This window comes from Neomonachus schauinslandi, chromosome 4 (assembly GCF_002201575.2).
Source record: "Neomonachus schauinslandi chromosome 4, ASM220157v2, whole genome shotgun sequence".
Classification (NCBI taxonomy): Eukaryota; Metazoa; Chordata; class Mammalia; order Carnivora; family Phocidae; genus Neomonachus; species Neomonachus schauinslandi.
The window spans coordinates 104,567,244-104,585,982 of record NC_058406.1 but is presented as its reverse complement, the minus strand read 5'-3'; the positions used below and the strand labels follow the sequence as shown (position 1 = coordinate 104,585,982).

The 18,739-nt window shown below is 40.6% G+C and overlaps 1 long non-coding RNA gene across 1 annotated transcript; it reads right to left on the bottom strand.

Moving 5' to 3' along the window:
• Positions 1–9,163: 9,163 nt before the first annotated feature.
• Positions 9,164–10,904, bottom strand: LOC110584126. The gene is made up of 2 exons (XR_002480557.2): positions 10,831–10,904; positions 9,164–9,817 (listed from the first exon to the last, which is right to left on the bottom strand). It is a non-coding gene; the product is annotated as an uncharacterized LOC110584126 (long non-coding RNA).
• Positions 10,905–18,739: the final 7,835 nt, after the last annotated feature.

Below are 18,739 nucleotides of genomic sequence, written 5' to 3'. Positions count from 1 at the left end.
TCTCTTCCCCTTCCTGCTTTCTCATCCACGGGCTCACCCTCCCCCTGCCTGGAAGATCCCTGGAAAACAGATTCTCATTGTCCCATGCAAGGCAGTGCAGCTTTTCTCTCTGGCTCCTCCACAGGGATATCGTTATATGAAAATGTATGAAAGACCTCCGTGGAAAAAAATGGTCATTTTAAAAGTCAGATGCAGCTCACCTGGAAAATAGCTGTGATCTGAAAACAATCCATTCCTTTTTAATTATCGATGGATAGATAGCTCACATCTGAGGGTCCACTGGGTTTCCCTTCCATGACTCTACTGACCCCCGTGACACCATTGAGAGTAATTTTTATCGCCTGTTTTAAAGTTGAGGAAACCGAGAATGAGAAAAGTTAGGTGATTTTCCCAAGATCACATGGCTAACAAGTGGCAGGCCCAGGATTCTGTCCCAGGTGGATCTCACTCACTTCTAATCCAGACTTTTAACCATGATGGCGTGGATGTGCCTGTACACGCATACACATGCACACACGCGCGCGCGGGCGCGCGCGATCTGCCAGGGTGGCAGGGACACAAGCAGAGACACATAGAGGTTTCTGGGGGTCTCCATCCAGAGCAGGCTGTCAAGGCATTAGGACAGGAGGGGCTGGGGGGCCAGGCTCTAAGAAGGATGTGTGAGGGACAGGCAGCTGTAAGGAGAATGAAGTGGCACTGATGGTGGCAATGTCTGGGCCCTGCGGGGAGGCAGGGAGCAGCTGCCAGGCACCACCTGTCACAGGACCATGTGGGTGGCAGGAGGTGGTCCCTGCATGCCCAGGTCCTGCCTCACAAGCTGGGAGCTGAGCCCAAGACTGGGATAAGAGGACCCCCTTGAATCTGTCCACTATGAGATCCAAGAAAATCTCTCCTATCTCCATAAATAATTAACCACAAACCGTTAACGTCTTTTTCAGAATGCACACTATTATGGGAGGCATTCCAAAATCCTACTATGAAACATGAATCTATGTTCTATCTGAAGTTTAAGCATCTGTCACCTACCTTAGAAATACTCTGAAACTGATGGACATTATTTCTGAACTTTGATTATGCCTCTCCCTATATTGCATGCCATGCTGTTGCCCTGTCATGATGGGGCAGCTCAAATCCCACCTGCTGTTTTATGTGTCATGTGACATATCACTCCAATGAAGTTATAATAAGTTCCTTAACATTCTGGCTTGGATCTTATGTTTGTTACCTCCATTGGTTCATACAGGGCTATGCACAGAGTGAGCAGTTAATGATCTTGAAATCCTATTACTAGCATTAGCATTGATTTTTCAAGTGACAAATACCTAATCCTGATGAATAAGCTCATTCCTATAGGACACCACTCTCTGAAACAGGCTCAGTGGGGTGGGTTGGCCACATTTTCCTGAGAGATTTGTTCTCCTGCTCAGTGTTGGGGTGGTCATCAAGAGGACGTAGCTGCTGTTTGACCCATGAGCTGGATGGACCCTGGCAATTGAAGACTTCTCACCCCTTCCCCATCCTTGGGATGTGGGTTCTGCTTTCCTTCCCCAGAGGCTGCCCTAAGGACACAGCCTTGAGATGGTGATGTGGTGTTGAGACCATCTGGGTATTATATGTGACTGAGCCCAGTTAAATCCTCTGCATAATTTTTTAAGATTTGAAGGAGGAGGTGTGGAGATCTACCTGTCTTGCAGCTACCCAGTGCAAGCCTCCTGAGTAAGTTTCCTTGTTCATCAAACCTGCTTCCTACCAACCTGAGGCCTTCTTTGCTCTCTCCCTGTTCTCTGCCAGGAGGAGCCAGTTTTGGTTTACACCAGGGAAGTTCCTAAGCAGCTTGGAGCCAACATTCAGGCTGTTCCAAAGACTTGGTAATGGGGAAGTGGTCAAGACATGGATTCCTGCTCCTGATTTGTGGGATGATGGGGTTGAAATGCCATCTGATCCATGCCTCTGCCTCCATGCAGGGCAATGCCCAAACTGTCAATTGACCTGACTTAGATGTAGGCAGTGAGTCAGCAGCATAGTTATATCATGAAGACAGGATTTTAAGCCTTGGCTAAAATTCTCATGGCTTTTCTAACAGTCCAATATATAAACATTTTGACCATCAAAGCACTGGCTTTCTGAGGCTTCCCATTTGTCAAGGTGTCTGTTGCACCCTCTTCTTTTTGTCAAGCCGAGTACCATGCACAGGTTACCAATCCCAGGGGAGCACTCTAAACACTTCTGCCCACTGCATCTCAGTATCAGAGTTGCCAAGGAAAATACAATGCAGTCAAGCACTAGATGGAAAAACATTTCACTCACATAGAGAAGAGACAGATCAAGACTGGCTTCCACAGTGGGCATTGATCCCCCATGGCCAGAGGCCACCCCTCTCAGGTGGCAGTGGAGGAACCTTGCCCTTCCTCCAAGGCAGAGATGCTACAGTGAGGGTGGCTAGATGCCAGCCTCTTTATCTCTTGGTGAGGAAGTGTTCCAGGCCCAAGGCCCATTCTATGCTGTTGAGAGGGGGTCAAAGACTGTACCCACAAAACTTCTTTTCCTAGCACCTTTAGTTGTTAACTTTTCATTATCTCCCGGAATGAAGGAAGCATTGCTGAGATCTAACCAGAAACAATGCAGACTGAGAAACTGTTTTTTCTCTGTGCTCCAGAGCCAGCACCAAGCAAATCTGCAATCTTTGCTTTTTTTCTCCATCTCTACAAACCCTTTAAATCATATTAAATTAAATTATAAATGTTGAAGCAATATTCTTAGAGTCTAGGTAAAAATTCAGTTACTATTTTAAATAGCATCTTTTTTTAAAGTTACATTTTCTGAGTCTTGCTACTAATTTTTTTATATTTACCTCATATTTGTCTCAACTGCGCTGGGCTCTCCCGTTACTTCTGAATTATTGCAGTGGACATTCTTATGCATCTTTTCTTTCATTTTATTTTTTTAACTCATTTGCCTCAATGTCATAACAATGTTTATGTTATGTTATGAATGGTACATTCATTTTAAGCTTAATTCATCTTCCCCAATAAATATTTGTTGAATGAATTAATGAATCATCCAAATCTTTATGCTAATTTGCATTCTCAGGGACAAAGCGTAAGTGACCATTTGCATATCACCTGGTGAGTTTTGTACCAACAACAAGTTTTGTGAGCTAATTTTTGAAAGGTATTATAAATCTGAAAGCTTCCTAAAAAACGAATTCTGTTTCTTCTGTATGAGCGAGGTAGAATTGTTTTTCCAAATTAATTTCAGTGGTAATTGCAAGTATTTATTATTTTTCTTTCTTATCTTTCTTTCTTTTTGAGATTTTATTTATTTCAGAGAGAGAGAGAGAGCACGAGCAGGGGAAAGGGCATAGGGAGAGGGAGAGGCAGACTCCCCACTGAGCAGGGAACTCAACACAGGGCTCTATCCCAGGGCCCTGGGATCATGACCTGAGCCGAAGGCAGACGCTTAACCAACTGAGTCACCCGGGTGCCCTTCTTTCTCTTTTTTTTTAGAATCCATCATTCATGGCTTTTCCAAATCTTTTGTAAGAATGTTTACTTGTTTACTCTTAATTTATATGAACCCTATATTTATTAGAGATTTTAGTCCTATAACTGTCATTTGTAATCTATTTTCCCAAGTTAAACCTTATTTTTTTAGAGCAGTTTTAGATTCATAGAAAAACTGAGAGGAAGGTACAGAGATTTCCCATATACCCCCTATGCCCATCTATGCGTAGCTTCCCCACTATCAACATCCCCCACAAGAGTGGTACATTTGTTACAATCCATGAACCTATATCGACACATCGACATCCAAAGTCCATCGTTCACATTACTGGTTACTCTTGTAATACACTCTATAGGTTTGGACAAATGTATAATGACATGTATCCATAATTATGGTATTATATGGAGTACTTTCACTGCCCTAAAAATCCTCAGTGTTCTGCCTACTCTTACCTTCCCTATCCCATCCTTAAACAACACCCTGATCTTAAAAGATTAAAAAAAAACACTGACCTTTCACTGTCTCCATAGTTTTGTCTTTTCCATATGTCATATAGCTGGATATAGCATTTTCAGATTGGCTTCTTTTATTTAGTAATATATATTTATAGTTCCCCCATATCTTTTCATTGCTTGATAACTAATTTCTTTATACTGCCAAATAACATTTCTAGATATACCACAGTTTATTTATTCATTTACCTCCTGAAGGACATGTTGGTTCCTTCTAAGATTTGGTAATTACGAATAAAGCTGCTCTAAATATCTGTGTGCAGGCTTTTGTGTATACATAAGTTTTCAACTCCTTTGGTTAAATACCGTAAGATTGCTTGATCGCATGGTAAGAATGCATTTACTTTTGTAAACAACCACCAAACCATCTTCCAAAGTGGCTATACCATTTTTCATTCCTACCTGCAATAAATGAGAGTTCCTATTGCTCTGTGTCTTTATCCGTATTTGGTGTTGCCAGTGTTCCAGATTTTGTCCATTCTAATAGGTGTATAGGGGCATCTCATTGTTGTTTTATTTTTTATTTATTTTTTTTAAAGATTTTATTTATTTATTTATTAGAGAACGAGCGAGAGAGAAACAGCATGAGAGAGGAGAGGGTCAGAGGGAGAAGCAGGCTCCCCGCTGAGCCGGGAGCCCGATGTGGGACTCGATCCCAGGACCCTGGGATCATGACCTGAGCCGAAGGCAGTCGCTTAACCAACTGAGCCACCCAGGCGCCCCCTCATTGTTGTTTTAATTTGCCTTCCCCTGATGACATATCATGTGGAGTGTCTTTTCAGATGCTAATTATTAGTCATCTGTATATCTTCATTGGTGAGGTATTTGTTAAGGTCTTTTGTCCATTTTTTAGCTGAGTTATTTTTTTTCTTATTGTTGAGTTTTAAGAGTTATTTATATGTTTTGAATAGTTCTTCATCATATGTGCCCTTTGCAAATATTTTCTGATAGTTTGTGACTTGTTTTATCAGTCTCTTAACTTTGTCTTTTGCAGACCAGAAGCTTTTAATTTAATCAAGTCTAGTTTATCACTTATTTCTTTCCTGTATTGTGTATTTGGTGTTGTATTTAAAAAGTCATCACCAAACCCAAGTTAGTCTAGGTCTTCTTCAATAGTTATCTCTCCGGAGTTTTATAATGTTTCATTTTATATTTAGGTCTGTGATCCATGTGAGTTTATTTTTATAGTGAAAGGTATAAGGTTTGTGTTTAGATTAATTTTTTTTTGAATGTAGATGCCACTTTAGCCAGCATTACTTGTTGAAAAGATTATCTTTGTTTCATTGTATTACTTTCGTTCTTTTGTCAAAGCTCAATTGACTATATTTATGGGTGTCTATTTCTGGCCTCTCTATTCTATTCCATCTATCTATTATCTATTTTCTATTATTTTCTTAATGTCAAATTGTCTTGATTATGTAGCTTTATACTAAGTCTTAAAGTTGGGTAGTGTCAGTCCTACAACTTTGTTTTTCTCCTTTATACTGTGATCTTTTGCCTCATCATATGAATTTTATAATCAGTTTCTTGATACCCAAAAAATAACTTGTGGGATTTTGACTGAGATTGCATTGAATCTATAGATCAAGTTGAGAAGAACTGACATCTTGACAATATTGATTCTTCCTATCCATGAGCATGGAACATCCCTCCATTTATGTAGTTCTTATTTGATTTTGTTCATTAGAGTTTTATAGTTTTCCTCATATTGATCTTATACATATTTTGTCAGATTTATACCTAAGTATTTTATTATAGGGTGGTGCTAATGTAAGTGGTATTGTATTTTTAATTTCAAATTCCACTTATTCACTGGTATATAGGAAAATGATTGATTCTTGTGGATTAACCTTGTATCCTTCAATCTTGCTATAATTCCTTATTAGAGCCGGGAGGTTTGTTTGTCGGTTCTTTCAGATTTTCTACATAGATTATCAAATAATCTGCAAACAGAACAGTTTATTTCTTCCTTCCCAATCTGTATTCCCTTAATTAACTTTTCTTCTCTTATTGTATTAGCTAAACTTCTAGTACTATGTTGAAAAGGAATGGTGAGAGGGGACATCCTTGCATTATACCTGATCTTAGAGGAAAAGCTTTGAGTTTCTCATGACATTAATTTTGTTTCTTTCCATCTTTTTTTTAATGGTGGTAATAATTCAAAATTACTCATTTATTACCAAGTATTAAAGGATTTTTAAAATTTTGAGGATAGTTTATTTTATATATATAAATAAATTTATTTGAGCATAGTTGGTTGATAAATATCTTTACATCGGACAATGTTACATTAGTTTTACTGTTAAAATATCCCTACTACCCAAAGCGATCTATAGATTCAATACAATCCCTATCAAAACACCAACAGCATTTTTCACAAAACTAGAACAAATAATCCTAAGATTTTTAGGGAACCACAAAAGCCCTGAATAACCAAGGCAACCTTGGGAAAGAAAAACAAAGCTGGAAGTATCACAATTGCCAATTTCAAGATATACTACAAAGCTGTAGTAGTCAAAACAGTATGGGACTGGCACAAAAACAGACACATAGATCCATGGAACAGAATAGAGAGCCTAGAAATAAACCCTAGCTTATATGGTCAATTAATCTTCGACAAAGGAGGCAAGAATGTACAATGGGAAAAAGACAGTCTCTTCAATAAATGGTGCTGGGAAAACCAAACAGCTACATATAAAAGAATGAAATTGGACCACTTTCTAACAACACGCACAAAAACAAACCCCAAATGGACTAAAGACAGGGGTACCTGGGTGGCACAGTCCATTAAGCATCCGACTCTTGGTTTTGGCTCTGGTCCTGATCTCAAGGTCGTGAGATCAAGCCCCGTGTCGGGCTCAGAGCAAAGCGTGAAGTCTGCTGAAGTTTCTCTCTCCCCCTCCCTCTGACCCTCCCCTCTGCACATTTGCATGCTCTCTCTCTCTAAAATAAATAAATAAATATTTTTAAAATTGGCTAAAGACATAAATATGAGACCAGAAAACATAAAAATCCTAGAAGATAACACTGATAGTAATTTCTCTGACATTGGCCATAGCAACATTTTTCTAGATCCATCTCCTAAGGCAAGGGAAACAAAAGCAAAAATACTGATGTGTCTACATCAAGCTTTTGCACAAAAAAGGAAACAATCAACAAAATAAAAAGGCAACCTACTGAATGAGAGAAGATATGTAAGAGAAGAAATGATATATCTGATAAGGGGTTAATATCCAAAATATATGAGAAACTTGTACAAGTCAACATTAAAAAACCAATCTGATTAAAAAATGGGCAGAGGACATGAGCAGACATTTTTCTAAAGAAGACATACGATGGCCAACAGATACATGAAAACATCACTATTAGGGAAATGCAAATCAAAACCACAATGAGATATCACCTTACACCTGTCAGAATGGCTAAAATCAACAACACAGGAAACAAAAAGCGTTGGCAACACTGCTGATGTGGAGAAAAAGGAGCCCTCATGCACTGTTGGACGGAATATAAGTTGGTAGAGTCACTGTGGAAAACAGTATGGAAAGTCCTCAAAAAATTAAAAATAGAAATACCGTATGATTCAATAATTCCACCCAAAGAAAATAAAAAGACTAATTCAAAAATGTATATGCACCCCTATGTTTATCACAGCATTTTTGACAATAGCCAAGATGTGACAGCAACTTAAGTGTCCATCAATAGAATGGATAAAGATGAAGAGGTATATATGTATATACATATATACATATACACACGCAATGGAATATTATTTGGCCATAGAAAAGAATGAGACTTGCTATTTACCACAACATGGATGGACCTAGAGGGTATTATGTTAGATAAAATAAACCACACTGAGAAAGACAAATAATCTTTATATCTTTTTAATAGTGCTTTCTACTATTTAAGAATTTATTTTTTCCACATTTAACCACATAGATTTCATATATCCACATTTCCCTTTATAAATTTTGGATTTTGTGTTATTCTTTAAATTTTCTCCAAATAATGATTAGCCACCAACTACATTTTAAATTGCATTGATTGCATTTATGGTTACATAACTGCATATATTCGGCAAAAGTTATTGAATTGTATATTTAAAAATTAGTAAATTTTATTGTGTAAATTAATACAGTAATAAAATGATTCTAAAACTTAATAAGGGTTTATTGCATATATGCATTTGTGTGTGTGTGTGTGTGTGTGCATGTATATTTAAGCTGAAGGAGACTAACCAGGATCCCTGGAGTGAGGAGGTAATGGTAGGAAGAAGGGACAGAGTTAGACATCTGAAGGGAACCAAAAGATGAAAGAACAATGTTCACAATTAGTGCTGCTTCAGGGCTGTTGTTAAAAGGGAAAGCAGGGGCGCCTGGGTGGCTCAGATGGTTAAGTGTCTGCCTTCGGCTCAGGTTTTGATCCCCGGGTCCTGTGATCAAGCCCCACCTCAGGCTCCTTGCTCAGTGGGGAGCCTGCTTCTCTCTCCCTCTACCTGTGCTGCTCCCCCTGCTTGTGTGCGCGCTCTCTCTCTGGCAAATAAAAAAATAAATACAATCTTAAAGAAAAAAAAAGAAAATCAATATATTTTTTTTTACAGAACATAGAGATGAAGTATTTGACCTGAAAAAACTGAGGGGAGAAAGGGGAGAAGTAACTGATTTTTTAAAATTCCCTAATTCCTTATAGGCATTTTAATTTTTATAATCTTTGCCGCATGCTGTATGGATGTTTCTAGTTAGAAACATCATGGTTGTTTCGTGGGCTATTTGTAGAAAATTCATGTATAATTTTCTAAATAAATTTTTTGGCTGAAGGAGAAAGAAATTTGAGGGTGAGTTGGGGCAATGTCACAATGGAGAAGGAGGAGGAGACAAGGGGAGGAATGGAATATGCATTGCCCTGGTGTCTTGTTTGGACCCCAAAGAAAGTCCAAGTTCAAGTTCCAGAAGAGCTACAAAGTATTTGTCTGAGAAATGGTGTCAGAGTACAAGGCAGAGCCATTTTCTCTCCCCTCCTCCCATCACCAACCATGCAACTAGCACAAATTTGATTTCCAAGATCTCTGGGCAGCAAGAGAATGCATAGTGGTGGAAAAATAAAATACTGGGATGCAAGCAGGCCAGGAAGAGTCTAGAACAGGATGGTAAGCAGATTTCTTGTTTTATTGTTTCACTTGAGGAGCAGACGGCAAGGAGAGTAGCTGGGGAGTGGATTAGAGTCTGTGGTTTGGGGATCCCAGGGCAAATAACACAGTTGGTGTCAGAGGTCAGCAGATGGAATTAGGGGAGAGGATTCAGCCTTCTGAATCCCAGGGCAGAGGGACCCACCAGCCCAGAGCTCAGAACCTTCACTGAGACAACTCAGCCCCTTGGGCAGGCCCAGCAGGGGGAGCAGGAACAGGAGGAAGGCTTTGGCCACTCGCTGTCCCCAAGCCTGCGCTCCTTGGCTCAGGGTCCACTTCAGCAGCAGCCTCCAGATGACTGACCGCTGCCCCCTCCACAGCAGCTGGAGCCCCCCGAGGGCTGGCTGCAGCAGCCAGAGCTCTGGTGTCTGTGACGGTGGGAACTGCGTCGCCTGTGGTGGCTCAGGCAGCAGCCGCTGCCCCCAGAGCTACAGCAGCCGCCGCCCCCAGAGCTGCAGCAGCCGCCTCCCCCAGAGCTGGAGCTGCAGCAGGAAGAGACTGGGGGGCACTTGGGGGGGCACTCTGGGGGGCACTTGGGCGCGGGACACTTTGGAGGGGGCTGGCACTGCTGCTGGTTCTGCTGGCAGGACATCTCGGCTGGCGGGGTCAGGAGCTGAGGGAATTACACAGTAAGTCAGATCCAGGACCCAGAGCTCTCCTGCCCCTCTCACCCTCTTAGCATCCCGTATAGTCATAGAAGCATCTCCATAATCCAGCAGCTGCACGACTTTCCTGTACTCTGGCATCATCTCTTTGGATCCTCAGTAGAGCCTTGTAAGTCAGACATGCACTTTCCTCCAGTATACAAGGTAGTAAACTAAGACCAAACCACAGTACTAAACATGTCCAAGGGTCTAAAGCCTTGTAAGTGAAGATGGAACGCGTTCCAACCATGCCCTCCAAATCTGAAGTTGTTCAATTAATAGGCCACTTGAGGGGCTATTATTTCTTAAAGGAAACATACAGTAATTATTGCCTCTTGTCATAACTTCCAAGATGATTTTATTCTGTGAGGTCAGCATTGCAAAGGATCCTGGAGATGGCCTGCCTCAGTAAGCTCATTTAAAGAGACTAATAAGCGTCTCAGCTCCTGCAATGCTGGGACTTAAGCCCAGCCCCCTGATCTCAGTCCAGAACCTAGGTCACCTCTCTCCACCACCTCATGCTGATAGGTTGGCAAGGTGATTATCAGGCTTGCATTATCCTCATCAACACAGGAAGTTTGCAAACATGTTCCCAGACTCATGGATAGGCAGCTCAAAGGAGCCTGAGGTCCCTGTCCAAAACCCCCTTTGCAGGGAGGAGGAACAGGGCTATATTTTTAAAGGTGAGCTCCCTCCTGAAACCTGTCAGAGGAGAGCCCAGTGTCTGTGCTTCAGTGTCCCCATCTTGAGTGGCACACCACACAGCAGATCCATTTGCTTTCTCCAGAGCTCAAAGGCATAGCCATCTGGTTCTTCTTATGTGCCCAGGTGGTGCCAGACTCCTCCCTGCATTCCTTTCTCAAACACTCTTCCTCTGACATAATGGGTCCTTTTCCCCCAAATCTCCACTCCATCTGCCCCCCTGCTCTGCTTTGAGCTCCCTCTGTGGAAGGCTCTGCTCTCAGTCCCAGGGGACACTTACCGGTGCACAGGCAGCACTGGGTCTGTCAGCACCTCAGGAGAGGAGTGTATGGAGGTGCTCTGACTCTGAAGCCCTTTTATCCCGGCTTTGGGCTCTGCCCTCAGCCTGTGAGACAGGACCTGGGCACGAGGGGACTGCCTCCTGCCACCCACGAGGTCCTGTGACAGGTGGTGACTGGCAGCTCCTTCCTGCCTCCTTCCATGGGGCTCAGAGCAGCTACTCCCAGCTTAGAATAGGGCTGCTTAGAAACAAGGAATGACACAGTTGTGGAAAATTTACTTTGATCTTCTGCCTCATTCTCCTTGGCAAGTGCCACCTGGAAGGCCTCATAGTTCCTGTTTTGGACCTTGGGCCCCAGTCCCTCTTTCCTGTTTTTGTCATTATTCATACTTTATGATAGAGGAGACAGATAAACAAAACTAAAAAAGAGTCACTTTATGTACTTTTCACAAGGATGCACAGCTACCAGGTGGCAGAACCAGGATTGCATTCTAGGTCTGACTCTAGGCTCTTTTTTTTTTTAAAGATTTTATTTATTTATTTGAGAGAGAGAGAATGAGAGAGAGCACATGAGAGGGGGGAGGGTCAGAGGGAGAAGCAGACTCCCTGCCAAGCAGGGAGCCCAATGCGGGACTCGATCCAGGGACTCCAGGATCATGACCTGAGCTGAAGGCAGTCGCTTAACCAACTGAGCCACCCAGGCGCCCTGACTCTAGGCTCTTAAATGCAATGGAATACACCAGGGATCAGCAAATTTTTCAATAAGGGGCTAATGACTAAATATTTTAGGCTTTGGGAGCCATAAAGTCTTTGACTCAACTACTCAACTCTGCCATTGTACTGTGAAAATAGCTGTAGATAATAAAGAAATGAGCATGGATGGGCTCCAACTAAAATGTTTCAAGTGTGTCCCAGTTTGGATGGTGAATTATATAGTCACACTATCAGTAAGTGAAGTTTTCTCAAGAGCCTTCACTGATTCAGGATAAAACCTAAATTCCTTGTCCTTGTATTCAAATACCTATGCAGTATGAAACTATTCTGTTTCTATGGTTTTTTCCTTTGCTCTGTTAAGAGAAGAAATCTTTCTCTGAAGCTGAATTGACCTATGAGCTCTACTTTGGACTGGCTACTTTGTGCTTTATCTTTATTTCACTTTATGTGACATATCTCTGAATTCTTCAGAGCGGGGTCTGGATCTGATATGTTTGCATCCCCCATCAGCATCTAGAGCCAAGATATGCATTTATAATCATTTCACCAGCATTTCATAGTACCTGAGAGTTTGCAAACAGCTTTTCCCTGTGATGTAAGGCAATCGGATAAGACATGCACAGTGATGAGTGCTGACCATATCATCCTACAGAGATCTGCTTCTATGTTACTCATGGATGATGTTTGTCCTCAGGGCTCAGTTGTGGAAGGAGAGGTCAGGACACGGGTAGTAATACTCAGAAGCCCAGCTCACTGATTCCTAGAATGATGGGCCTCAGATGCTATTGGGTCATGCTTCTGCCTCCAGGCAGGGAAGGCAGCACCCAAACATCAGTTAATCTGACGTGGGCACAGGTCAAAAACAAGCAACATGCTTGTAATATCATGCAGAGTCATTTGTAAGCCATGGCTATTAGATTTCAATAGATTTATATTGATTTGGTATCCTTTCAACAGAAAAAAATGTTTAGTGACAAGGATTTGGTTTTCTGAAGTCATCTACTCATCTGTCTCCTATGTCCTTATAACCTCAAGGGATAGGAGGAAACACTGCTGAGATCCACGGGAAGTCATTAAAACAGTGCAATTTTTGCTCTTTTCCCTCTACCGTGCAGCCCTTTGCAGAGACAGAACCTTGAACATTATTGACTTTTAGTGTGTTCTCCTCCCTTTCAAAAATTGATAAATATGGGGTGTCTGGGTGGCTCAGTCATTAAGCATCTGCCTTCAGCTCAGGTCATGATCCCAGGGTCCTGGGATCAAGCCCCTCATCAGGCTCCCTGCTCAGCTGGAAGCTGCTTCTCCCTCTCCCACTCCCCCTGCTTGTGTTCCCTCTCTCTCTGTGTCTCTCTCTGTCAAATAAATAAAAAAAATCTTTTAAAAAATTGATAAATGTGTCTAATTTAAAAGTTAAAAATCTATGTAAAAAATAGCACCATAAATAAGACAAAAAGAAAAGTGATCCATTGGGGGAAATTACAACATATTTGCTAGGAATATAGAAAAGCAATTCTTATAAATCAATTGGACAAAGGACAGGAACAGGCAATACACATACCAGAGAAGAAACACAAATGGCCAAAAAGTAACTGAAAATATGTTCAGTATTACTAATCAAAAAAAAAAAAAAACCTCATCTTTTTATGGTATAGGGTGTCTATCCAATTTACTCATTCATATCTGATTGGCAAAGATTGAGTGCCTAACAAATACTCAGTGTTGGAGAGGATGCAAGGAATTGGACACTCATGCTTCACTGGTATGAAAATAAATCAGCATACTGATTATGCATAACAATACGATGATTCATTGATTCAATACATACTTTATGGTGTGTAAATGAATTAGAATGTAAAATGAGAACATTCTTTTATACTGTTCAAATATCTAAGAATTTAGCCTTAGGAGATAATGTAACTAAACTCAAAGGGTTTGCAGCTTGTGGTGCATGAAATTGAACACAACCCAAGGAAGTGTTGAAAGCAAAGAACTTTTTATTACTTGTTACAAGTAAGGAGACAGGGAGATAGCTCTCAAAGCACTGCCTCTCCATGGGCTTAGTACAGGAAGCTTTTATTCAATGCATTCGGGGTGAGGGCAGGGAGCTTGCATATACATTAAAGGAACTTAAGGGGGTGCCTGGGTGTCTCAGTCATTGGGTGTCTACCTTCATTTCAGGTCCTGATCCCAGGGTCCTGGGATTGAGCCCCACATTGGGCTCCCTGCTCTGGGGAAAGCCTGCTTCTCCCTCTCCCACTCCCCCTGCTTGTGTTCCCTCTCTTGCTGTGTCTCTCTCTGTCAAATAAATAAATAAAATCTTAAAAAAAAAAATAAAGGAATTTATGCATATTTTATTACTTGGGCACTTCTGTTCAACTGTGCATACCTAGCATGCCAACATGCTAATGCATAAATCCTATGCTCAAAGAAATGTTGGACTCCCCCATAGGAGGAGACCTTAGTACTATAATGAGCTAATGGTAACTTCAGGACAACTCGGAGGGGCTTCTGCACAGGTCTTCATCTCCAGTCTGGCTCTAAGTGGCTCATGTAAGGGGCTATCAGGTGAAACATCTAGCTGGGCTTTCTCCCTGCTTTTGTCTCTTCCTAACCCTCCCTCCTGCTGATAGCTTTCAGCCCTCTGACCTGGATAACTCCTTGTGGCATCCTAGCTAACAATATGGGATGATAAGAAAACAATATATGCATAAACATATTCCTTGTAGAAAAATACAAGTAATAAGAGTACAGCAAATTGTCACATCAATATTTTTATACTTCTTTAAAAATAACAAGATAAAAAGATTTAAAAATGCTGTTTTAAAAAAGAGCAAAATACATAAGCTACATAATGTTTTTAAATGAACAAGATATTTATTTGTAAAATGTTAAAACTTTACTGAAAGAAAAAAATTTAAAAACTTTATCAAAGGATACTAAAGAAGATCTAAGTAAATAAGATCTATACAGGAGGAGGAGCAAGATGGTGGAGGAGTGGGAGACCTAAATTTCAACCGGTCCCAGGAATTCAGCTAGATAGGTATCAAACCATTCCGAACACCTATGAACTCAACAGGAGATCGAAGAAAAGAATAGCAGCAACTCTCTGAACAGAAAAGAGATCACTTTCTGGAAGGTAGGACATGCGTAGAAGTGAATCTGAGGCGATATATGGGAAGATAGACTGGGGGCAGGGGAGTCTCCATCAGCCACTACCGGCAAGTGATAGAGCAGCAGAGCACAAAATTGGAACTTTTGGAAGTCTGCTCCAATCAGGGACGTCGCTCCAGTGGCTAAGCGGGGGGTAAAACCCTCTCTGGGACAGTGTGGTCTCAGGACCCTCAGAGTCACAGAAAGAATGGGAGAGCCTGAGTGTGGCAGAGCTCCCAGGTATCAGAGCGGGAAAGCCGGCTGCAGAGAGGGAGCCAAGGAGTGGGCTCTCTGCTCGGGTTGCCATAAACTGTTATCTGTGGCACAGTTGGGCCCCTGCTCTTCCAACAGGGGCCCAACAAGCAGCAGATCCAGGGAGACTCCCCTTTCTCCCCAGGGAGAAGTGGCACAGGAGTGCACCGCAAGAATTACTGGGTTTAGAAACTCCAAACAGGGTTGTGTGCCAGAGAGAGAAACACTGGGTCTCAAGCCAGGTGAGCACGGAGTGCAGCCGGAGACCAGGGAGACAGGCGTGATTGACTGCTTTTCCCTGGGGGTGCACTGAGGAGTGGGGCCCCGAGCTCTCCACTCCTCCAGAGGGGAGATTGGGAGGCTGCCATTTTCAAAGCTGTACAGAAAGCTTGCAGGGAAAAAAAGTGACCGAGAGCAAACCCAAGCAGATTACTTAGCCCGGACCCAGCAAGGGCAGAGCAATTCCGCTTCCCGCAAACACGTCTGATAATCACTGCAACAGTCCCCTTCACCAGAAGATCAGCAAGAACAGCCAGCCAAGACTAAGTTTACTAATCAATGAGAACGGCAGAACTCCAGCACTAGGGGAATACAGCACATAGAACTCATGGCTTTTTCCCCCATGATTCTTTAGTCTTTCAAAGTTAATTTTTTTAATTTTCTTTTTTTTCTTTTTCTTTTTTTTTAATTTTTCTTTTTCCCTTTTCAACCAACATCTTATCAATCCCTTTTTTAAAAATCATTTTTATTCTTCATTTTTAGAGTCATATTCTATCCCTTCATAGCAGTTAACTTTATTTTTGGTATATATATAAGTTGTTCTCTCTTTGAAATTTTGAGATACAGTTGCTTCTAACAGACCAAAATATACCCTAAATCTCTAGGGTATGGCTTTGTTCTAGTCTCCTGCCTGATCACATTCTCTCTCTCTCTCTTTTTTTTTTAATTTCTCTTCTTGCTTTTTCCAACCAACTTCTTATCTTATCAATTCCTTTTATAAAATCTTTTATAATTTTCATCTTTGCAGTCATATTCCATCCCTTCATTGTATTTACCCTTATTTTTCTACATATGTAAGTTTTTCTTTCTTATAAAATTTTGGGAGGGAGTTTCTTCTAAGAGACCAAAATACATCCAAAATCTAGTGTGTGGCACTGATCTATTCACCAGCCTGATCATATTTGATCATATTCTTTTTTTTAAATCTTTTTCTTTTTTTTTCTTTTTCTTTCTTTCCTTTTCTTTTTATCCAGTTTCAGGTCTCTTCTGATTTGTTTAGTGAATATTTTTCTGGGGTCATTGTTACCCTGTTAGCATTTTGTTCTCTCATTCATCTATTATCCCCTGGACAAAATGACAAGACAGAAAAAATCACCTCAAAAAAAAAGAACAAAAGGCAGTACTGACTGCCAGGGACCTAATCAATACGGACATTAGTAAGAGGTCAGAATTAGAGTTCAGAATGGCGATTATAAAGATATTAGCTGGGCTTGAAAAAAGCATGGAAGATACTAGAGAAACCCTTTCTGGAGAAATAAAAGAATTAAAATCTAACCAAGTTGAAATCAAAAAGGTTATTAATGAGGTGCAATAAAAAATGGAGTCTCTAACTGCTAGGATAAATGAGGCAGAAGAGAGAATTAGAGATATAGAAGACCAAATGATGGAGAATAAAGAAGCTGAGAAAAAGAGAGATAAACAAGAATCATACCACGAGCGCAGAATTAGAGATAAGTGATACGATAAGATGAAACAATATTAGAATAATTGGGAGAGAAGAGGAAAGAAGAAAGAGAGAGAGGGGCAGAAGGTATCTTGGAGCAAATTATAGCAGAGAACTTCCCTAATTTGGGGAAAGAAACAGGCATCGAAATCCAGGAAGCACAAAGAACTCCCCTCAAAATCAATAAAAAATAGGTCAACACCCCAACATCCAGTAGTAAAACTCACAAATCTCAGAGACAGAGAAAATCCCAAAAGCAGCTCAGGACAAGAGGTCTGTAACCTACAATGGTAGAAACATTAGATTGGCAACAGACCTATCCACAGAGACCTGGGAGGCCAGAAAGGACTGGCATGACATATTCAGAGCACTAAATGGGAAAATATGCAGCCAAGAATACTATATCCAGCTAGGCTGTCATTGAAAATAGAAGGAGAGATAAAAAGATTCCAGGACAAACAAAAACTAAAAGAATTTGCAAACAAGAAATGAGCCATACAAGAAATATTGAAAGGGGTCCTCTAAGAAAAAGAGAGAGCCTAAAAGTAACATAGATCAGAAAGGAACAGAGACAATATACAGTAACAGTCACCGTACAGGCAATACAATGGCACTAAATTCATATCTTTCAATAGTTACCCTGAATGTAAATGGGCTAAATGCCCCAATCAAAAGACACAGACTATCAGACTGGATTTAAAAAAAAAAAAAGACCCATCGATATGCTATCTGCAGGAGACTCATTTCAGACCCAAAGACATCTCCAGATTGAAAGTGAAGGGGTGGAAAACCATTTACCAAGCTAACAGATACCAAAAGAAAGCTGGGGTGGCAATCCTTACATCAGACAAATTAGATTTTAAACCAAAGACTATAATAAGAGATGAGGAAGGACACTATATCATACTTAAAGGGTCTATCCAACAAGAATATCTAACAATTGTAAATATCTATGCCCCTAACATGGGAGCAGCCAATTATATACAATTAATAACAAAATCAAAGAAACACATTGACAATAATACAATAATAGTAGGGAACTTTAACACCCTCCTCACAGAAATGGACAGATCATCTAAGCAAAAGATCAACAAGGAAATAAATATTTTAAATGACACACTAGACAAATGGACTTTACAGATATATTCAAAACATTCATCCCAAAGCAAGAGAATACACATTCTTCTCTAGTGCCCATGGAATATTTTCCAGAATAGATCACATCCTAGGTCACAAATCAGGTCTCAACTGGTACCAAAAGATTGGGATTATTCCCTGCATATTTTCAGAGCACAATGCTTTCAAACTAGAACTCAATCACAAGAGCAAAGTTGGAAAGAACTCAAATACATGGAGGCTAAAGAGCGTCCTACTAAAGAATGAATGGGTCAACCAGAAATTAGAGAATAATTTAAAAAATTCATGGAAACGAATGAAAATGAAAACACAACTGTCCAAAATCTTTAGTATGCAGCAAAGGCGGTCCTAAGAGGAAAGTATATAACAATACAAGCCTTTCTCAAGAAACAAGAAAGGTCTCAAATACACAACCTAACCCTACACCTAAAGAAGCTGGAGAAAAAACAGCAAATAAAGCCTAAACCCAGCAGGAGAAGAGAAATAATAAAGATCAGAGCAGAAATCAATGAAATAGAAACCAAAAGAACAGTAGAACAGATGAACGAAACTAGGAGATGGTTCTTTGAAAGAATTAACAAGATTGATAAACCCCTGGCCAGACTTATCAAAAAGAAAAGAGAAATGACCCAAATAAATAAAATCATGAATGAAAGAGGAGAAATCACAACCAACACCAAAGAAATACAAACAATTATAAGAACATATTATGAGCAACTATATGCCAGCTAATTAGATAATCTGGAAGAAATGGATGCATTCCTAGAGATATATAAAATACCAAAAGTGAACCAGGAAGAAACAGAAAACCTGAACAGACCCATAACCACTAAGGAAATTGAAGCAGTCATCAAAAATCTCCCAACAAACAAGAGCCCAGGGCCAGATGGCTTCCCAGGGGAATTCTACCAAACATTTAAAGAAGAATTAATA